Source organism: Podarcis erhardii (assembly GCF_964252035.2).
Source record: "Podarcis erhardii genome assembly, chromosome: 3".
NCBI classification, from domain to species: domain Eukaryota; kingdom Metazoa; phylum Chordata; class Lepidosauria; order Squamata; family Lacertidae; genus Podarcis; species Podarcis erhardii.
Genome location: NC_138507.1, coordinates 21,497,330 through 21,520,784, shown reverse-complemented (window position 1 = coordinate 21,520,784; position 23,455 = coordinate 21,497,330). Strand labels below are relative to the sequence as shown.

At 40.4% G+C, this 23,455-nt stretch overlaps 1 protein-coding gene and 1 long non-coding RNA gene across 2 annotated transcripts in view; both read right to left on the bottom strand.

Annotated features, from left to right (window-relative positions):
- Nucleotides 1-23,455, bottom strand: part of KLHL29 (kelch like family member 29) — a 445,478-nt gene that overhangs the window by 230,032 nt on the left and 191,991 nt on the right. The window lies entirely within an intron of this gene.
- Nucleotides 2,108-23,426, bottom strand: LOC309339491. Its single transcript, XR_014155408.1, has 2 exons — nt 23,051-23,426; nt 2,108-2,374 (listed from the first exon to the last, which is right to left on the bottom strand). It is a non-coding gene; the product is annotated as an uncharacterized lncRNA (long non-coding RNA).

Below are 23,455 nucleotides of genomic sequence, written 5' to 3'. Positions count from 1 at the left end.
ACGATGACAGGATAGGAATCAGTGAGTCTAATGTAAGCATGATTTAAGTCTGTATATGTTCATTGTTTCTGGCCTATTGGGTAAAGATGAAGCTACATTAGGCAAACTGTTTACAGCGAGGAAAAGAGCTGACAGAATGTGAGAGACCACAGCCCAGTTCACATGTAACGCTAAACCAAACCATGAACTAGTGCAAATGTGTGGGCTCCTGGTGAGAAGATTGTGACTTCTTGGTTTCTCCTCTGGTTCTTCTGCTACCATGATGCCATGACCTAAGCCTTGGTTGGCTTAGTTACAGCCAAACCTGAACTCACTTTTGCAGGGCATATACCTATGCTTTTATTACATAGCATTCATCTTTGCTATACAGGCGACTCACAACTTCTGTGCATTTAACCTGTGCAAATTCAGCTTTACACGCTTGCCTAAAAAATAATAATGGGGACAGGCGTCGGGAGGGGGGCATTGGCAATCCCTGCTATTGCACTCGCACTGAGACAGGGTTTGGTGGTGCAGGAAGAGTGTGTTTTAAATAAAACACAATTATTGCTCAGGAACTCTTATTGTACAATCTTCTACTGGCATAAGCTAGGCCCTAGTATCTCTTTTATAAACCTCCTCTCCCTTGTATCCTCAGCTTCATTTTTAGGGTGTTTTTTTTTTAAAAAAAAGTCTGAGTCTGTCTAAGATGACATGACATAAAAACCTGAGAAGAAAGAATGAAAGAAAAAAACATTTTCTAAAGCAATCTCTCTGGAGAATCGGGTCAAAGCCCTCCCATTGGCTTTTAGCAAGCGGAAGACTTGAAAGAAAGCTTTGTTTTAGAAATTTAGAGACTGTACACAATATTGATAATTGTTTTCTTCTGTTGTTGCTGTTGCATTGATTTTAATCCAAGATCTGCAGTGCATCAAAGGGATGTTTGTACAAGTTCCTTTAAAGGAAAGTTTTGATCTTTTTTGGGTTTTTTAAGTCTCAGAAACTGCCTGGAGGAGTAGCATCCACAAGAAGAGCCAACAATCGTGGAGTATAAAACAGAAAGACGTAGAATGTCGGAAGACGACTAAAGAACTTTCCTCTCCGGTGCACTGAGATAGTCAAAGTGGGATAAAGGGGAATTAGCAAAACATTGTATTCCACAAGCATGTGGGCCTTAAAAGGGGAAAAAAATCCTAAAAACTAAAAGAAGAAGAACCTTGCATTGTTTCTGAAATGTTGATGTTTCATATGGTACTAAACAACATGAAGTTCACAAAATCAATAGTGCCAATAGAAAAAGTCTCTGAGCTCTAAGCGAAATGTAGCAGCGACTTCAGCACGATATTTACAAACCAAGACCTTGTGCATCATCACTGCCTGGATGGTGAAAAGCAACTCAACTACTATAGAATTTTAAAACAAAAAAGTGACATTTGCAAGGAAACTGAATAAATCTAGCAGGTACTCGGGCTTTTCTCCAGCACTAATCAGAACACAAGGGATCCTTGTGAGTAGTTGGAGGGTTCTTAACTCCCCAAAGTTGAGCTTTAGAATTATTGCTCTAAACAAAAGAGGCATCATTTAAGAAAGTGTGCATGGTTGTCAGGTACGAGTCCAATTCTAGTTTTCCTCCAGTATATGTCTCCTGACAGAGATAGGAGGCAGAATGCTAATCCCACTCCTCCTATCTCCTTGGCAATGCAAGAAAAGTAGTAGTATTCCTTTTTTCAACTGTCGGTGCTGCCTATCAATGAGGCCTTCTGCACTGGCAGGTGATCTACTTCAATACAATCAGGGTCTTAAGCATGTTTCCATGACCCGGGACTGATTGCCGGCCAAGCATACCTGTATGTGTTTGTTTTGCTGTAGATATTTGGAGAAACTTGAAAAGTCAGTTTGTACAGATGGCTCATTATGAAGCTCCAAGTAACAGAACTGGACAACCTGTTCGCAGGCCTCCTAAATGTCTGCACAGCCAAAAAACCCAGAGCTATAGTTACCCTTGGGTATACATTTCATGCAGATATAAGCCATTCATGGCAAGGAGATAAGAGAACAGAGCAAAAGAATGGGGAGATTGTGTTTGAAGTAGTATTTCTGGTAAGCATGCTGACACAAAGCTCTGGCCTGATGTCTGAAGTCTTATTTTTATTTTTCCAATTGTTTTCCTTGAGATACAGTTCCCATTATCACGGTCTTTTTTTGCTCAATGCCTTATAAGGCATGTTTTATTTATCTCAGAAAGATCCTTTATGCTCTTGTGTGAATTCCCATTGTTACGGCTCATTTTAATTTCCTTTAAAGCTCTTGGCTATTCTTCTGATGAAGTATAGCTGCCTCTGCTAAGTTCTTTTCCATGCTGTTATCTAGTGTTTCTCTATGTAGATACGTGAAGCTTCAAAACACAAGCAAGAGTCAAATTAATCCATCTCTTTCAAAGCTAGCATATACATCGAGAGTGTATCTGTCAGAAATTATAAATCTTTTCATTTTATTTCAACCACTTGGATTACTAGACCATAGGCAGGGCAGACCCTCCAAGTGACCATATTTTCCAGGGACAGTCCTGGATTTACAGAAGCTGTCCCAGTTTCTGATTTGATCCCGGAATGTCCGTCCCTATTTTCATTGACTAAACATTGGCGGGTATGGAGTTATCCAACCCCCGAGCCATCAGAAGGCAGCCCTGTATAGGGAAGGTTTTTTAATGTTTAATGTCTTGTTATGTTTTTATGTATGTTGTAAGCCACCCAGAATGGCTGGGGCAACCCAGTCAGATGGTTGGGGTATAAACAGTATTATTATTATTATTATTATTATTATTATTATTATTATTCAATAAGACATCCCTATTTTCATCAGAGAAATGTTGGAGGGCATGTAAGGGCAGGATTAATCTAACCAGCTTTAAAAGCGGAAGCCCTGTGCAACAACTCTGCTTGCATAATGGGGCCATCCCCCCTGCCCTTGCCTCCTGAAATTGGCTGGGGGGGGGGAATCCTACAGAAGAGCATGTGGGGGGGGGGCGCAGGTATCATAGAATCATAAAATTGTGGAGTTGGAAGGAACCCAAAGCAGGAATCACAGCTTCTAGGTAAAGGTAAATGTACCCCTGACCGTTAGGTCCAGTCACAGACGACTCTGGGGTTGCGCGCTCATCCCGCTCTATAGGTTGAGGGAGCCGGTGCTTGTCTGCAGACAGCTTCCGGGTCATGTGGCCAGCATGCCTAAGCTGCTTCTGGCGAAACCAGAGGAGTGCACAGAAATGCCGTTTACCTTCCCACCGGTGCGGTACCTACTTATCTACTTGCACTTTGACATGCTTTCGAACTGCTAGGTGGGCAGGAGCTGGGACCGAACAACAGGAGCTCACCCCATCGAAGGGATTCAAACCGCCGACCTTCTGATCGGCAAGCCCATGGCAGCTTCTACATATGCACAAAGCCAAGGTGTGGAAATACCTCCTTATTAAGGTTGTGTGACCTATAAAAAAGTTGGAACTACCTCGTTCCATCTGGTAAGCTGCAGTGATTGTGAAGACAGAACGACTGGGAGAGTGCACCATTGAATTCCACCATATATATATTTTTAAAAATCTAGATTATGTTAACCCAATCTATTAAGCCTAGATCACTGTATTCAGATATCTGAGAGTGAAATTTGGAATAAACCAATTAAACGGGGAGTGTTTATAGACCGAATATAAAGACAGTTTTCATGTGCCCTCCTTAACAGTTGTGCCTACTTGGCATCCAATTCTATTTTGCTCTCAAGCTCTTTCTATAAGGAAAGGAGCACATTTTAAATGCCCTCATATCTCTCTTTCCATGCTGACTGTGGCAGATCTAGGCAACGGAGCAATGAGTTGTTTAAAATCGCAGACCTTGAAAATACAACTCCCTGAAACATTACCAAGTACAAATTTCTCAGTATATGGTTGTCACTGCAGATCAAACATCACTTACCTTTGCGGAAAAGCCACACTAGTACTGTAGATCACAAAAATGTCTCAGAAGATGGCAAAAGGAACACGCCTGGCTAGGTGTAACCCACTATTAAGAAGTTTCCTCAGTTTTCTGAATACTGTTTTTGAGTGACCATCTTACGTATTTGTGGAAAACGTTACAGACCTTAAAGGTAAAGGTACCCCTGCCCATACGGGCCAGTCGTGTCCGACTCTAGGGTTTTGCGCCCATCTCACTTAAGAGGCCGGGGGCCTGCGCTGTCCGCAGACACTTCCGTGTCACGTGGCCAGCGTGACAAAGCTGTTCTGGCGAGCCAGCACCAGCGCAGCACACGGCAACACCGTTTACCTTCCCGCTATAAAGCGGTACCTATTTATCTACTTGCACTTAAGGGTGCTTTCAAACTGCTAGGTTGGCAGGCGCTGGGACCAAACGACGGGACCTCACCCCGCCGCGGGGATTCGAACCGCTGACCATTCGATCAGCAAGTCCTAGGCGCTGAGGTTTTACCCACAGCGCCACCCGCGTCCCCCAAACAGACCTTAGGATGCCACTAATACTTGAAAGTGGCACATTTTTCAGAAGGGACAATGCCTCCATTTTTGCTTCAACCTCATAAAATACTGGGAAGAGACTACTACCCCAACACAAATGAGACAAAAGGGCAACAGACTATTAAACATGGTCACATACATGCACGGTGGTGCTAATCAGTTGGACTAGTGTTTATTCATTGTAATAATTTCTAAAGAAGGTTTGACCATGCAAAAATATTTCACAATTTTATTAAATCGTGTCCTCCTCCCAGAGAGCACACGTTGCGGTGATCAAGGCAGACCTCACTGCTGTTGTGGATGGGAAAGATTGGATAGCCACAACAACACGATTGGTAGTCCCTCGGTTGCTAGGGTAAATCTGGCCCATGGGATCATTTCATGCATTAACTGAGGGATCCATATATAAGGGATTCCTCTTTTTCGCTTTGTGTATCGGATCACCCGCCCATGCTCCCTATATTTAGGGTTTATCATGGCCTTGCTATGCCGTTGTGGATCGTCTGTTCTTGGGACAGGGGCCCAGTAGGAATTTTCCCATTTGGCTGATTGGCTGGTGCCACTTTGGTTTCGCCTGCCGCGTAGCAAATTGTCACAACTTTGTAAGGTTTGCCAGTCAGGCATTGGTTCAATGTGGAGGGGAGGGGAGGTTGTCACACCTGCCCCTCCAATGCATGAAAGGGTATTCCGCTAAAGGAATCCAGGGGCTCGCCTTACTTTTGTCCGATCCCCTTCCAGGGGTTAGGGCCACGCCAGAGCCCCTGGGAGCATTTGGTGTGAGCTTGAGTCTGAGCCTGGTCCAATGCTCCCCCAGGATGTTTTCCCTTACTGACGTCTGCCAGAGTCCAGGCGTCAGTGCTGCCCTGCTGAGGTCAGGTGCAGTTAGTCGGGAACCAATGGCCAAGCAAACACTCACGATCTGTAATCAATAAAGTTGTGGCCAAGATTATGCCAATAGCCTTAAGCTTAATTCCATGTCAATTGTGTCTTTATTTATTGGGAGAGGTCTTGGGATTTTAACATGCAACTCCCTTAGTACTCTTATGAGCATTAGCTTGGCAATGTTCCTCATTTTACAGATATTGAGAAGAAAGTTCACAAGTGAGCAAAAAAACCTAACCCCATGCCAGCTGAAGACATTTTGCTGCCTGAGGCAAAGCACAAGTCATTCTCTGCCAAGAAAGAAAGAAAGAAAATGGTGAGCACACTGGAAGAGAGGTCCACAGCCAGACTGCTGAACTGATAGACACAAGTAGTGCTTAAACTCAAAACAAATCTGGCATTGTGTGTGAATGTGTGTACATCTACATCTATATGAAACTCACAACTTCCTTCTCACTAGAAGTCACATAGACAACAAAACACACACACAGAAGGAGGTTCAAATGCCATACAAAAGATAACGAAAGAAATATTTAAAATCAAATTTGTCCTGCACTGTTATGGAAATGCTGGTGATCAATCAAGTTAGACTTCCAAGGGAGTAAACAACAGGATATGTGCACTTATGCAAGTAAATATATAAATGTCCCACAAAGTTTTAGCGATATAATAGTGATGTCTTCATTATTCTCAAAAGCAGACATGACATTATGTTCTAAAACATACCATCAAAATGCTACATTATAGTATTATATTATATTAAAGTGAATGTTGATTTTTTTAAGGAGTATCATTTATCTTAGTGTCTGAAGACTGCCTGAACTAGTGGTTTAATGCCAACAAACGATGCACTAGTGAACATAAAGAGACTGTAAATGTTGCACCGCCAGATCCATAGGCATCTTTTTGTGATCTCCGCACTACATTGCCTTATTACAATTCCATTTCTGAAACCATTGCTGTTATGTGAAATTTAATCCTCAAGCTGTAAGGGATTGTGGCATTTTCAGTACTTTAGAAGTTTACTGGGGAAACTCAAAGGTTTTTGTTTTTTCCTAAAAAGGTCCTGACCTTTTCAGGTCTGGTTTCCCTTTTCATAAATGCACTATAGATCAATTTTTTTATGACAGAATAGAAAGAACAGATGACCAATCACCAATGGGAGGCAGAAAACCAAAGTTTACTTTGCCAAAGATGGCGCCTGATGCTCTAATCAGGTAACATAGGAAGCACTTGAAGCTGCAGCTCCCCGTGATGTTATCTTGGATATGAAATAGGGCAGACATGCCACATTTCACATTATAGGCGCATATACATGGCATGAAAATGTGCATTAAAGTGCTGGATGTGGCATCATTTTGGGTTGCTATACACAATGTCATTCTCACGTCACCCCGTCCATGCTATTTGTGACGAGAATGCACTTCTCAAATGCTTACTGTCTATATGTGTAAACAGACAGCATCTTCTCAGCTCACCTCCTGCCAGGGGTGCCAACATGAACAAAATATTAGGAGGCCCCAGGTAAGGCCCACCTCGCGAAGTGAGGTGCATACGCACATTTTGAATGGCAATGCCCATCAACTGGGAGGCTGCCCCCCTCAAATGTTCTATTGGGGGTGGCAAAGTGACCTCGCCCTCCAGGCATTAGCTCCCATGCTGTTGTTGGGAAAAGCTTTTCTTTCAACTATATAATTTTTTTTAGACTGCATCCCACTCAGAGATTTCTAGAATATTAAGTGGTATATAAATATTTTAAAGCAAATATTGCATTGTTAAATCTATATTGAAAGTGTTTGTGTGATTTGATCACTGTGCAATATTCTTAAAAAAAAACAACTGCTGTTAATTGCTTTGGGACTTTTTTTAGTGGGAATATATATTAATAAATCTAAACCCAATAAACCTAACTGTGATCCTATTAATTGCATGTGCAACTGGTTCTTATTGGTGTCAATGTTTTTACATCAGCAATGTGAAAACCATAGCATGGGTACTTATAGGTACTCTCTTGAGGGATTGCTGCTAACCTATATTTTATTTGCAAGGTCAAAATAGTGCAAAGACTCACGCTCAAGCAATTTCCAAGCTCTGAACACTTTGCTCCTGTATTTATTGATTTAAAAGATGGGAATGCTGGTACTGCTATTGATAAAACTACCTTTGTTTGAACTGAGGTGCAGAGAGAGAAGGATCTGAAGTGTGTCTGATAATTGGTTGAAAATCAACAGATAACTACAGAATCTTAATAACTGGAAGGTCAGCTGTCCCAACCCGCTTCCCTAAACTCAGGCACCTAGAAATAAAAAATGCTCCATTAGATTTTGGAGGGTAACCAGCTCTTCAAAAGAGTTTGTCACAAGCCCAAGAGCCTCTCCTCCCTGCCACTCAGGGAGCTACTCAGAGTTGCACTTCCTACTTTTGCTTAAGAGGAGATACGAGTAAAGCAAGTTGCCCTTGCTTGCAGGGATGAAGGTGGGTGGCATTACCTCTCTGAGGTAGATAATTGGCTTAAACTCTGGACTTCCTGCCTGCCCCAGTATGGGAAAAGGGGAGGAAGTGGCAGAAACCTTAAAGGAATGGCTTTCATCACAACCACACACTCATGGAACACAAGTGGCTTGATATACACCAGGACACCAAATTAAAATTTAAGAAAAATCTCCGTTGCTCGTGAAGTGAATGAGGCAAGCGCTTTGGTATTTACGAACAGACTAGGGTTTGAACAACTGCTTAATGTCAACTGTCTTGTAAGTCTCTGAAGAGGCACATCCGAGACTACTAAACCTGCATTGGTTCCCTGCAGAGTGTGGAAGGATAAGGGGTGACAGAGGAGCTATGCTTCTCCTTAACTGAGCGAGCCACTAGCGTGGTTGTCTCGTTTTGGAACATTCCTTCTTCTCAGGCATTTCCCCTACTTGTTTTTGTTGTTTTTTTACCGATTTCCAAACCATAGCCATAAGCTTAAAAAAATGCCACAGAACAGGCCACATTTAATTTTCATAAATGAACTGGTAGAAATCAGCAGCCACATGGTACATGACACCAGTCAAGCTTACAAAAATATATCATTTGCCTGATAATAAATGCTGGAAATGTAAAGAGACTGAAGGTACATTCTTTCATCTTTGGTGGACGTGCCCAAGGATTAAGGCTTTCTGGGAGATGATTTATAATGAAATGAAAAAGGTATTTAAATATACCTTCCAGAAGAAACCAGAGGCCTTTCTCCTGGGCATGGTCGGCCAATTGGTGTCAAAGAAGGATAGAACTTTTTTTATGTATGCCACAACAGCAGCAAGAATACTCATCGCAAAGTATTGGAAGACACAAGATCTACCCACCCGGGAAGAATGGCAGATGAAGGTGATGGAGTACATGGAACTGGCGGAAATGATTGGCAGAATCCGAGACCTGGGAGAAGAGTCGGTAGAAGAAGATTGGAAGAAATTTAAAGACTATCTACAGAAACATTGTAAAATTAAGGAATGTTAGAAGGATGTTGGAATGAAGTTATGTGGTTTTAGCAGTAATGTTATAAAGGAGTATGTAAAAATGGATTGTTAATAGGTGAGAATGTAAAGTTATAATATATTAAGGTAAATTATTAAGATAAAAGCAAAAATGGAAAGGACTTGCTGAAATAACTAATTGAACTAGAATACAAAAAAGGGAGGTGTGAGGAGGTCAGGGAAACAAGTAAATGAAAGACAAGACATGGAAAGGTTGATTTGTTTTTAATTGTTTTTACTTTTCTGTATTTTGTATTTTTTGCTTCTTTTTCTTATTCTTGTAACTTTTTTGAAACTTTAATAAATATTATTTTTTTTAAAAAGAAATCAGCAGCCACAGCCTTACCCACCCTTTCCCTGTTTCCAGTCCCTTTGGGAATCAATCGGGACAAAAGTGAGGTAGTCAAAGTAAGCTAGTTAAGAGCTAACTTTCTAGCAAAGCTGGTATTTTAACCTGTACAGTATTTTCCACATACAACCCTGACACTGTATCTGTTGCATCACAAGAAGTTATTCTTCAAGAAACCAGTGTTTGTAAACCAACTGGTATAAAAACAACTGAGGTGTGTGGGGAAAAACAGAACCCTGAAAAGAAATTGCCCTATTAATATTTCATATTACTTCTGTTTTCTTTTTAAATGGCATTTGCACTGGCAAGAGCAAATCTGTTCACCAACAATATAAATGCTTGCGTCCTATCTACAGTCCCCTATGCCTTTAGATGGTCAATATCTGACACTTATGTTTGCTATGTAAAAAAAAAAGAGAGGCAATTTCAGCCAACTTCTCACCAAAAAGCTCACAATGGGTTCAATGGAACATACTCACAGACAAACACATATAGCATTACTACCTTAATTTCAGAAATGCAGCGGATGCAGGTATTGCCCCTGTATTCTTACTGGTTTTTCAGAACATATCATCTAATGAAAAAACATGGCGCTCTAAGCATGTCAAAGCAACAGGAACAAGACAGATACGCATGCAAAACAACAACAAAAAAGAACAGAACATTGTCATAGGCATGTATGTTTCACAAAGAAAAAAAACAAATACATGAATACTTCTTGAGAGAATGATGGATATCAGCTCCAAATAGAATAAATTAAAGACTTAATTGCTTAAACATTTAATAATATTTGCAGATTTGCCAAGCTTGTATTGTTGGTTGTCTGTAAAATGTACTAAATGCCATGAAAATAATAAAAGGATGCCAAACCATATAAAAAAGAGTGTGGAGATTCTTGTCCTTGTATGGATTCTAGTTGGTGTTTGATCCTTCCCTTACCACATAATTTGTATATTCCATAATGATTAACACCATTTATCCTGCAAGAGAAATTGGGTTATTCCCCAATGACTAGCAGCAACCAAGCAAGCTGCCAAATAAGTTTTTTTTAATACCATTTTTCAGTATCAGCATCAAAAATATTCAGCAACATGAGGTAAATTGAACAGCTATTTTAAACAGCTGGCTATGAATGGGTTAGTGTCTATGTAGGCTGGAATTAAATAGCCCTATATATTAATTATGGGGTGGGGTTAGGAAAAGGAGCACAACCAACTACTTTCATCAGCTACCTTAGAAACAAGTAAGAGGAGTTTTAATAGATTCTAGACTTGTTGAGGCTGAATAAATATCTTGTTCTATCCCACAGGAGTGCTTCAGGGTTAAGCATATTCAGTGTCCTTTATAATCAAGTTGTCAATATACTGCCTTGGTGCTATACATTGATTTTCTGCCAAAATACAAGGAAGTTATCCTTGTGTGTTCAGTGGCTTGGCTGCAAGTTTATATTTTTAGACAATAATCTTTCCTATCACCCACACACTACTGTTTCACCACACTCACACTTCTTTAAAAAAAAATCCCTGTTAGCATTTAGAAGCATAGATGTAAATTTAAAGGAGCAGTTTTAAATTTATGCAGCTATTACCATCGTGCATCCTAACCTTGGGAAAGGACAGTCTAAAACACTTGAATAAAAAAAATGTACACATTAAGCTTAAAACAGAAGATTTCCCTTGGACACCCAGCTTGACAAAATGCTTCACTAAGGAATGGCAAGAAACTTCTACCTGAGGCAACAGAAACAACATTAATTACAGAATGTTTATGAAGAAGAAGAAGAAGAAGAGTTTGGATTTGATATCCCGCCTTTCACTCCCTTTAAGGAGTCTCAAAGCGGCTAACAATCTCCTTTCCCTTCCTCCCCCACAACAAACACTCTGTGAGGTGAGTGGGGCTGAGAGACTTCAAATAAGTGTGACTGGCCCAAGGTCACCCAGCAGCTGCATGTGGAGGAGCGGAGACTTGAACCCGGTTCCCCAGATTACAAGACTACCGCTCTTAACCACTACACCACACTGGCTCTCTATGAGAGCATTAACCACATGAAATGGGGTATGAAATACACCAAGGGTGTTTAGAAAAGGGAAAAAGCATAGGCAGCTACACAGTCTACGAGCATTCCTTTAGAGAAAGTTTTGTCTGAATCCAGGAATGAAATTTGTAATGCGTAACTTATGGAGCAGTCACGCTTACAATACCATGCACAATTCTGGTTGTCCCTGGCCCTCCACGAACACCTCATTCCTCAATCTGAAACCGAATGCCCCCCACCTTGAGTAAAGGTAAAAGGTAAAGGATCCTTGGACGGTTAAGTCCAGTCAACGGCGACTATGGGGTTGAGGTGCTCATCTTGGTTTGGGCCGATGGAGCCAGTGTTTGTCCACAGACAGCATACCGGGTCATGTGGCCAGCATGACTAAACTGTTTCTGGTGCAATGGAACACTATGACGGAAGCCAGAGCACATGGAAATGCAGTTTACCTTCCCACTGCAGCGGTACCTAGTTATCTACTTGCACTGGTGTGTTTTTGAACTGCTAGGTTGGCAGAAGCTGGGACAGAGCAACAGAAGCTCACCCTATTGCATGGATTAGAACTGCTGACCTTCTGATCAACACATTGAGTATTCCACTTGAATTTACAAACTTTGACGTTCTGTAAAATACTGAACCTTCCACCTCACTTCCAGTGAAGAGCATCAGAGTTTGGAAGTTCAAGTGGATAACTCAAGTTGGGAGGGGCAGGGGGATTCATTTTCAGACAAAGGTATGGATTCCATTTGTCATATATATTTATTATTAAAGGTTTTTTGATACAAGATAAAAAAGGAAAGAAAAGGGGATCGGATTCTGTCTGTTACATAAAAAGAATTATTCAAAACATCCACTCCACAACAGCATCCAACAAATCCACTTTCTATAAACCAGTATTTTTCCAATCTTCAAACCCAAATATTGCATGTTCATCTTCCCTTTCACACAAAAAGTCCAAAAGTGGTTCCCAATGACTAATACTAATAAATGTCAGCTATAGCTTTTCTCCAATTAAACTTATCAACTTTGCCTCCAACAATTCCAGCAACCATGTCTTCATATTAAACAAGGGTAAATCTTCCCCTCTATGTGCATATAAGAGACTCTCCGCTGTGAACACACATTGAGACAATATTCCCTAATCATTGGTCCACAATCAGTTCTGTATCTTAAATTTCCATCAGGTTGAACTTTCTGACAGTAAGAGCTGTTCGACAGTGGAATGGACTCCCTCAGGAAGTTGTGGAGGTTTTTAAGCAGATGTTGGATGGCCATCTGTCATGGATGCTTTAGCTGAGATTCCTGCCTTGGAGGGTTGGACTAGATGACCCTCTGGGTCCCTTCCAACTCTACAATTCTATGATTCTATGACATCAGTAACCATGGACACATACAGAGAAGTGTAAATGTTTTAAGACCAACTTGGGTAAAAGGAAGAAAAAGCAGGTGTCCATAATGGCCCCCACACTATGGTTGTTGTTTTTTAAGGGGGAAATTATATTCCTTGACTTTGAAAGAACAGACAGATTTGATGCTTGTATCTTGAAAACTTCTTAACCTTTGATAAACGATGCATGGGCCAGGAGAAAAATGTCTGAGCAGCAATGAAAAGCTATAAAACATGAGACAAAGAATAGTTATAAATGTGAATGAATGTAACAAGCTAGCCAAGGTGTTGAAAATCAATATTAGTACTTGGAGCCATCATCATTATTTTTACTGCTCCTGTAAGTAATCCTGTCGTTCTAATTCTGTCAGTGATATGAACTTGGGAAGCAAAGCAAATAATTAACGGTCTGAGGTAATTGAAACACTTGACCTGTTTAAAAGGAGAATGCAGCTCAACACAGGGATGGAAATTGCAATTGCCATCATTCCTGAAGAAGAGAACGGATAGATATTATGCGTTCAGGTATAATGAGTCTCAGTGGCAGCTTGTGTAGCTAGAGATTCAGAAAGTGGTGCCACGGCTGAGAGGGATATCAAGGAGCAGGAACCTGATACCCTTACTGGAGAATAGTGTGAGATGGTAGCATGGGGGTTAAAAAAAACTCAGCACTATGCAGGCACAAGTCTGCTAATTGACCATTTTTCTTCATTTATTTTACACATGTGTAGTCTGCCTTTCTGAACAAAGTCCTCTCACGGATGCAAAAACAACTAGCAACATTACTGTACATTATATTAAAAGCCAAAAGCCAAAAGCGAGCAGCAGTATTTTAAAGTATTTTCATCAAGCCTATACTGTGCTAAGCTGGGCAGGGGAGCTGAACAATGAAGGCCTGTGTAATCTTGTCTTCCACAGGTAATCCAGGAAGATCCCCAAACTATGGATCTGTGCATTCACTGGTTTTCTCGTAATGTATTTTAAATAATTTTTTTCCAAGTCTGTGTTTTGCTCTGATGTTCTTTTTCTTTGGGACACAGCCTGTGACCACAAGATATGCAGGTTTAACAAGACGAGAACTATAACTCTTTTAATGCTGTCAGTTTTGAAGCTTGTGTAATAAAAAAGGTTGTGTTGGCAGAGTTTTTAGTATTTTTGGTTTCTTTGATAGAACTTCAGTAGTGGCTTTGTGATAGTTGCTCTTCTTTTACAGAATGCAGTTGCTGTTAGTATACTAAGCCAGTGAAAAGCTACCACTACCATCATTTATATGCCACGCATGTGACTGGGATGCCCCAGCCACTCTAGGTGGCCTCCAGCAAAATATAAGAACACAATAAAACATCAAACATTAAAAACTTCCCAATACAGGGCTGCCTTCAGATGTATTCTAAAAGTCATAATAGTTCTTAATGAGAAGGTTTTAGAACTAAATACCTCTCTAGTTTTCCTTTGTTATCAACAGTTTCCTAATATTTTTATCTATGAAATTATTTTCATCTATACTGATCATCTATATTATGAATAATAGATATATTTTTCTATTAGTCTTCACTGCTACAAACTTGCAACAGTTTGACCTTACTTCCCAAAGATGCATCCCTCTATTGTCTCCCGAGACAGACAGATGCCTACAGTCAACAATGGTCATAATGGTAAGCGGTTGGCGCTGTGGTCTAAACCACTGAGCCTCTTGGGCTTGCCGATCAGAAGGTCGGCGGTTTGAATCCCTGCAAGGGGTGAGCTCCCGTTGCTCTGTCCCAGCTTCTGTCAACCTAGCAGTTCAAAAGCACACCTGTGCAAGTAGATAAATAGCTATCGCAGCGGCAGGAAGGTAAACGGCGTTTCCGTGTGCTCTGGTTTCCGTCACGGTGTTCCGTTGTGCCAGAAGCAGTTTAGTCATGCTGGCCACATGACTCGGAAAGCTGTCTGTGGACAAATGGCGGCTCCCTTGGCCTGAAAAGCGAGATGAGCGCCACACCCCATAGTCGCCTTTGACTGGACTTAACTGTCCAGGGGTCCTTTTTATGGTGGTAATAATCAGCTGTGCTTTCCATAGTATCAGAAATTATTATTATTTCAATGGTTAATATTCAAAAATGTGTATATGTGTGTGCATATATATCACACACAGAGTGATATTAAAAACCAAAATGCTTTGTGTTGACAAAGTCTGTCACTTCCCAGGGTCATTGTAAATAATGAGAACTTTAAAAAACCAGTTTCCCAAGGAGAGTGGGGAAAGTAAGTTGAGAGTAATTGGGGCAGGGGAGGAACAAAATAAAATAATAATGATGATGATGATGATGATGATGAAAATCGGGGGAACACGAATGGTTTTTTTAAGATATTGCAGTGTCTCTGAAATATTACTTGATAATAAGCTGGAATGTGGCATTATTCCCCTTTAGAATTTAAGTCTTTATACACCAACAAGGCCCCTGTAGTATCTGAATAATAACCCTACTTTCTCAGGAAGGAAAGTATACTGAATCATCACACACAATACTATAACAAATTGGGGGAGCATGTGCTGGGGGGAGGTAGAAGGGGATCATATTATAATTATAATTTATAAGGTTCTACAGGGGAATTTAATGATAAAGTCACAGTAAGGCACACTGAACTTCTATTTCTTTGAATCATTCCCACCAGACAAGAGAAAAGGTGAAACAGCTTCTGCGTCTGTCAGCTCTTTGCACATTAAAATGAACAGTTAATGAAGTCAATGCAGCTGCTGAACAATATGTGTTTATAATGAAGCTGCTGTAGTGATCTGACCTGCAGGTTGGCAGACCTAATATGCTAGACCCATTGACAGAAAAGCAGATAATGGTTCCCCTGCACTCCTTATCTCCATTCAAAAGACAACACTGGATTTCACTAATCAAGGGCTTGTTTGCCTCTAGGGCAGATTAAGCTGCTCAGAAATTAACAAATTTGAAGTCAGCTTTCTAATTAAAAGCTTTATAAAGAACCACTCTTATTCTGTACAAGCAATTCCCAATTAAATTTTCAAGCTACAGCACATGGCCATAATCTCAAGATAGATGACTTTCCACGGAAAGCCAACCTCCCCCAAATAATGCATTTTTTGTACTGTCCAAATGTAAGGGCCATCATCATGCTGATCTCCAAGAACAAGAAGGTGCTCAAAAAGCAGCTCAGAGAAGATTTATTTTTGCACTGACTGGGGCCCATGGGAATTGGTCCAACAACATATGGAGGGCTACATTTATTTATTTTATTTATCTACAGAATTTCTATCTCCTCCCCCACTCATCTGAGGATCACAAGGTAGTTTGCAATATAAAAGCACAACAATACATAACATAAAAACAATAAAAACACTATTTTTTCTTGGGGGAAGAGGAATGTTTTCATCTGGCATCTAAAGATATGTAACAATGGTGCCAGGCGAGGCTCCCCAGAGAGAACATTCCTCAAGCAGGGAGCCACCACAGAAAAGGGCCCAAGATAATGATTGCAGGGTCCAGGATTGTTCCTATGAGAAGAGGCGATCCTTGAGGTATTGTGATCTTGAGCTGTTTAAGGCTTTATAGGTCAAAACCAGCACTTCTGAATTGGGCCTGAGATGGTGTTATATATATATATATGTTCGTTGCTAGACTCAATAGATCAGGCAACAGTTGCATTGGGAGCCATTTCTTCATACAAAGATATTCAAATACTTATTCCTAGCTCTCTTAATGCAGACATTCTGCTTTGTTCTTGTTGTTTAGTCATTTAGTTGTGTCCTACTCTTCGTGACCCCATGGACCAGAGCACGCCAGGCACTTCTGTCTTCCACTGCCTCCCGCAGTTTGGTCAAACTCATGCTGGTAGCTTCGATAACACCATCGTCCTCTGTCGTCCCCTTCTCCTTGTCCCCTTCATCTTTCCCAACGTCAGGGTCTTTTCCAGGGAGTCTTCTATTCTCATGAGGTGGCCAAAGTATTGGAGCCTCAGCTTCACGATCTGTCCTTCCAGTGAGCACTCAGGGCTGATTTCCTTCAGAATGGATAGGTTTGATCTTCTTGCAGTCCATGGGACTCTCAAGAGTCTCCTCCAGCACCATAATTCAAAAGCATCAATTCTTCGGCAATCAGCCTTCTTTATGGTCCAGCTTTCACTTCCATACATGACTACTGGGAAAGCCATAGCTTTAACTATACAGACCTTTGTTGGCAAGGTGATGTCTCTACTTTTTAAGATGCTGTCTAGGTTTGTCATTGCTTTTCTCCCAGACAGCAACATAACATAGCAAAACAATAATTTAACCCGTAACATAGCAAAACAACAATTTCATATTAACATAGCAAAACAACAATTTCATATTAACATAGCAAAACAATCACAAATATAATAACATGCAAAAATGTATGTTTCAATACTATAAATATAACAATAAAATTTAAACAATACACAGTATCCAATAGCAAAAATAAAAAGGAAGCTTCAGTTTCACCTTAGTCTTAGAAACATTCCTCCCGTGAAGTTGCTCAGTGTACCTTTCCTGCAGTAATTTGCAAGGTTTCCAAGGGCACTGGGTGGTCAGCTTAATGTGGCCAACTGAACTCCGGTTTCAAATATCTTAAGAGCTTTTCTTATGAAACAAATATTTACTGATCAGATTATCGACTTGAAAAAGCTATCTTTTGTTGAAATGTTGCCATTTATTCTGCATTTATGTCAGTCCCCATGGCTTCCAAATGAGCCGTATTTCCATGCCTTCCTTAATATAGAACTGCTTGTCATTCAGTGGTGCACAATACCCCTTTGTAGAGACATAAATGCCTAGCAGCAAGGAAAAGCCTGACAACGACACCACGGAACCAGCCGCGCTTCCTACCAGTCCTCTTTTGTACAGGATAGTGCAGGATGCCACCACCTCTGTGCTCTGCTTTGAACTGAAGCAAACGAGAGTGCTTCTGTTCAGAGGTCAAGCCACCCTAGTAAAAACAGTTTCAGCGAAACCTGTCAAGCTGTATAACAAAAATGCAAGGGAGACGCAGTTGCTGTGAAATGCTTCTTTCATACTACAAACGGCACTATTCATGAAACACGCAACTTCTTCTTTTTTAAAAAGATGTTCCAAAAGATCCAATGGTTAGAGTGAACATTTTTAAGTCCTCAAAGGGGAGGGGAAAAGGTTGCATGCTCAATTCTAATGCTTAAACTAATACCTGGATGATCCAAAACAGATGTCTTTCTTGGAGCTAGCAGCCCCACATAATTTTTTTTTTTTTTACAAGACATTTCTGGGCACAGCGGCATGCACTTAAAATTCAAATCCATTATTTATAAAGCGCAATGAAATTGTCTGAATACATGAATTGGGAATGTGGGTGAGCTGTCCAACAGTAATGCATTTAAACAGCAACACCTGATTTGTGACAAACATCCATTAATTTGGGGGAAGGGGGAGAGTCAACCCTCTGCCCAACTTGCAAGGCTGCAAGAGACTGCCTTTCAGATTCAGCTTGAGAAAAAACAAATTAGACTATGAAACAAACCGATATTTAACTAAACCTTAGAAGGGTAAAAAAAAGCCAAACCAAACTTACACAAGGTGCACTCTTTTATCCCAAACTAATCAATCTAGAACACCACCCCAGGCTTTGTCCTAAGAAATCATTCGCTCGGATTAGAATCCCCATGCCACCCTCGTGAAAGAATTAATCCTTCACATAATTCCATTTATTGACACAATCAAGGTGATGAAGAGAAGCAGCACAATTTTGCTTCCTGTCCTCAAAAGCATACCCACAGTCCTATATTAATTGTGGTTGCTCTACAGTATATTAGCTTACACAGCAAGTTCTATAAAGTGATCTACAATTTCACTGCTCCTTGGAATATCCCCCCCATGTGGATTGCCAACCATCCATCCATCCATCCATTTTTCATTTAGCCTACCACACTCTGTGGTAGGTGGTTCAAGTATATAATTAATAACAGTAACGTAATCCATGCTGAGATACTGTGAACATATCTAAAAACGAGCTCACAGTTGCATGATGCAGGTCATGGGGAAGCTGACAAGAAGACAAGCGTTTACACAGCCCAAAATAAGAACGTTTTATTTTTAGAATCGTTTGATTTCATTACAGCAAGCTGTGGGGAACCTTTGAACCACAATTCCCATCAGCCCCAGCAAGCACAGCTAATGGACAGGGGTGATGGGATTTGTAGTTCAGCAGCATCTGGGAGGTCAATAGTTACCCATATCTGCCCTACAAATTACTGGGTGCCAATTCTAACGGAAAGATTTTGCTTATTTGTACAGGCCACATTCATATAGGCCTTTGAACATCCTGAAGGTCAGAAAGGAAACACCATCATTCTCCACAGCTTCATACAGTTCTGTCACAATCTGTAACATTCACCACATGATAAGCCAAAAGTGGGACTAAGAGACCAAGTAGCAAGGGTAACTGAGTGGTTGGATGAACATGTACACCCATATTGTTGAAGTTTAAAGGACTCCCCTAGACCAGTAGTTTCTCGGTCAGCCAGAATAATCACAATTAAGACTGTATTGCCTTTGGTTGACTTGGCTCATCAGGAGTGTTTTCAGAGGCAATTAATCGTGAACTGCCATCGTAGTATTCTATGTCAGATTGGGCAAAGGTCAGCTGGACTCATTCCTGAATGTGCTTTTAAGAGACATCCAAGCTGTGTATAAAAGAAGCCTCCAGAGGTTTCTTTCAGAACTCTCAACTGTAGAAAAGACTAATGCTCGGGCCTCAACCTAGCAAATAATTTAGGAAATGTTTAAACCTTTTTGTTGTCATTGCCCTCCATGTCTTAAGACTTGTCATCAGTCCTATGAGAGATCACTGGGATATCAGCAGTGGGGTTCTAAAAGCCTTTAAAAGAGATGTAAATACAAATAAATTAAGCCAAAATAAAGATTCCAGAGGAAGTCAGATGTTTACAACACTGCTTTATAAAAAACTAAAGTTCATTGTATTACCATTGTTTATAGAGCATTTTCATCAATTGCAAGACAATTTAGTTGATACCAATTCCTCTCGGCTCTTAACATTTGCTTCTAGTTGTGGTTTGGGGAAGATTCCAATCTGGCACCAGCCAAAAATGGAGACTACCTCTGAAATGCAGAAAGTTTCTGGATTGTATCTTTTGTGTCACAGAGGAGTATGGAAGAAAATGACTGTGACTTTTACTATATCCTAAAATAATATATGAAGACAGGAGTGCCTGGCGTGCTCTGGTCCATGAGGTCACGAAGAGTCGGACACGACTAAACGACTAAACAACAACAACAAAATAATGTATATTAGACACAGTTAGTGAATCATATGTTCTGTCTTAATTCAGGCTCCAAATTTTACTCCTCTTATATTGGGACCAAATTGTACCAAGTTCCTAATTTTCCATGGTGAAGTCATGACAGCATTTTGTTGTTTTTTAAAGGGAAACATTGCATTGGAGGCAGCAGCATCCAAAATATACCTTAAAATGTCTCTGCTATATAAGTGCTCATTCTTACAAAAAGGTATTTAAAATTATTTGTCTAAGAGATGTTTCAGTGTTCATGAGCAACTATTCTGAGACACTCAGAGAGAGGGAAATCCGTGATTTTCTTGATTCACAGTCCAGTTTGCAATAAATGGGTCTCCAAGGAATAGGCTGACCAAAACGCTGTCATCTTGACACAGAAAGGCATTCAGACCCCAGTTGTCCGCTGCAAACAACATACATTATCAGACGATAAAAGGAACAATGATTGAGGCATGTCCTGTTGTGGGCCCAAAGGTCTTCAACATTAGCACAGAGTTTCTAATCCTTTACCATTTTCTCTAGCACATTTCCCCCACTTCATATTTGTAACAATGATTCTATTTAACACATGCCAGTATGAGTAACTTTATTCTTCCTTCTGATCTGCTTTTATAGAGAGGCTTGTGTTACCCGGACGGCCTATAATTCATTAAGCCAAATTTCCTTCCATCTGGTGGAGGCTTACACAGTTGTTGAAAAGCTGTCACTATAACCTATTGTCACCGCAACCTTTTATGAACCAAACTACATTTTCTTGTCAAAATGCATTTCAACGGTCCTGCCAGTGCTTACTTTCAATTATTTCCTTTTTCATCAGATTTTGAGCACTGGAGGACTTGAGATCATGTACTGGAGATAAATTTTCCCATGACCATCCGACGATTATCTAATATGCAAACACGGCTGGATATTTTAATGGAAGCTGCGTAGAAAGGTTCAGATACTGTAGGTACACTTCAGGAGGCATTAGAGAACAAATCTGCACTATTATTTATTGACTCCAGGCGTAGAAATAGAAGAATTCTAAATAAGCATAATGGGAGGAACCATCATCATCTCTTTCACTTGTAGAGGAAAGGCAAACATGGTGTTCCTCATCACTGTTTTATGAAGATATATACACATGGGAAACCAACCGAAACACAGCTTACAGTTGTAATTTAAGAGAGAATGTGTGGAAGCCTTGTGGAATTTGTTTCGTTTAGCAGAAAAATGTGCAATACTTGAATTCCAGTCTTGTACTGATATTGAAAGGGTTTCAGTTGTTTCACAAAGAAATGATGTGCAGGTTATGCATATGACAACTGACAATGCTGTCTGGTCAAAGGTTTCCATTATACTACATGTTCGGCTAAAATCATCCATGTGGTTTTTAGGTTTTTATTGCTGTTGGCATCTGTCTCGAGAGACAATGGAGTACACCTCCAGGGGTGAAGTGGAACCGCTGTGTTAGCTGCACCGAAGTTACCTCCCCGGGGCACAAGTCTGGGCAGTGTGTATGGAGGTCCTGGATTGCCCAGATGACAATATTCCCTTCTCAGCCTCACTGATGTGGTCCAAAGGAAAGCATAACAAGACGCTTGGCACCAGCTTGGCTGCAGGAATTGCTGAAAGGACGTGTACAAGGTGGAATCCAACTGCCTTAGGAAGTCCATTCCGGATTTCTATATGGTTTACTCCTTAGCCTTACCTTCTCCCTAAGATACCCACAAGGCAGTGGAGGTTTAGGATCAGAGATTTCCTTTCCTAGATGGGCTACCTTCCCAGGTTGATGAGCCCCATCTGCCACTCACTTCCCTCCTACAGCATGTGCAGAAACCCCCTCCTTGACTGTTGGCCCCACCATTGGTTTCTTCCACTCAATCTTCCCTAACACCCCATACGCTCTATGTTTTTGTATGATTAGGTTAATTTAAGATACATCCAGTCAGATTAAAAAGTCAATCCTCTGGTTAGGCCAAATTTTGTACTAATTTTCAGAATTCGTTGAATTGGGATGATAATGGGTGCTTTGTTGTGGTCCTCACTGGGAGTTACTTACCTCAGAATAGTTTTTTATAATGGAATCTTGCCTTCCCCTCATATTTCACTACATTTAACTAATGGATAAAAGCACAGTAACTTAATAGGGCAAGTTCAACAATCACTTTCTAACTAATTCAGATTTATTTTTAGCAATAGCCTGTACAGATTCTAATACCAGTCATTTTGAGAAGAGTATAGGATTCTAAGCTAATCTGAAATTAATATGCATTTAAAGGATTATACCCTAAATGATGACAACTGATATGTTTCTTTAAGAGCAATGTTCCTTAGCTAAGTATCTTTGGAACATTACGATCATAAGCCATGCTTCTGAACATTTTTACTCTGTTGCCTTAAAAACATACTCCCACAGGGTGCTGTTAGCCTATTGCCATAGGCAATGAGAAACCTTTTTTTTTTTTAAAGTAGACTAATGCTTCAGAGTCTCACAGGCTTTCCTAGTAATTACATGTACCCTGAATTTCTTTCACATAGAAATATGCATATAGTTGCCAAAAATGTATTCTATGAGCACCTGGTGTATAAAACATCACTCGTTTAAATTACTTATTGGAGGGCGAATTTAAAGCTGCTTTAGCAGAAGTCTTCACACAAGTACTTACAAAATTCAAACTTGGAATGAAGAACTAATACTGCACATATCTTAGCTATATGGCACAAAAAATGTTACCCAAGAAAAACAGCCATGTCACAATGATTAATGGAGTGGGGGAGGGGAAGAAGGGCAAGACTGTATAAACAATCAATGGCTTTTCCATTTACTGGAAGGTCAACTACAATACACCCATTGATTCTATTACAAAGCAATGTTACTACTATTGTTTGGAACAATTCCAAGGGAACGGAATGGGAATCCTTTAAAAAGAGCTCTCTGTATTTTATTTTATATTTTTTAAAGGAAGACAATACAGTTGGGAATAAAACTTTCCTGGGTCATGTGCAACTGTCTCATATGCTATATGTTACAGTGTCCAGAATACGAAAGACCTACAATCTTTTATCATTCATGCACACTAATGCTTCCCATGTAGACCTGACACACCTGATCAGCCTGGACACCAGGTTTTAATGCGGCACCACCACCCATCCCAGAATGCTGTTGGGCTTAGGTCTTGCTTGCTCAAGGCTTCCCATAGGCAATCTGGTTGGCCATTGTGAGATCATGATGCTCGACTAGATGAGCCTTTGGCCTGATCCAGCAGGGCTCTCTTATCTTCTTATGTGATCTAGTAGTTTAAAAAAATCAAAATAGACTGGCAAAGGCACAATGGGGAAGCTTGAAAGCAAGACATTGGGAAATCTTTCTGGGAACTCCTACTCCTCATGAATTATTGTTTTAATTTCTTCAGCTTACCTGGTATAGCTCTTTGTGGAGTTTAAACAACACTCATTAATAATATAGACGACAAGAAAAGTTGGGTAGCTTGAATCTACAGAG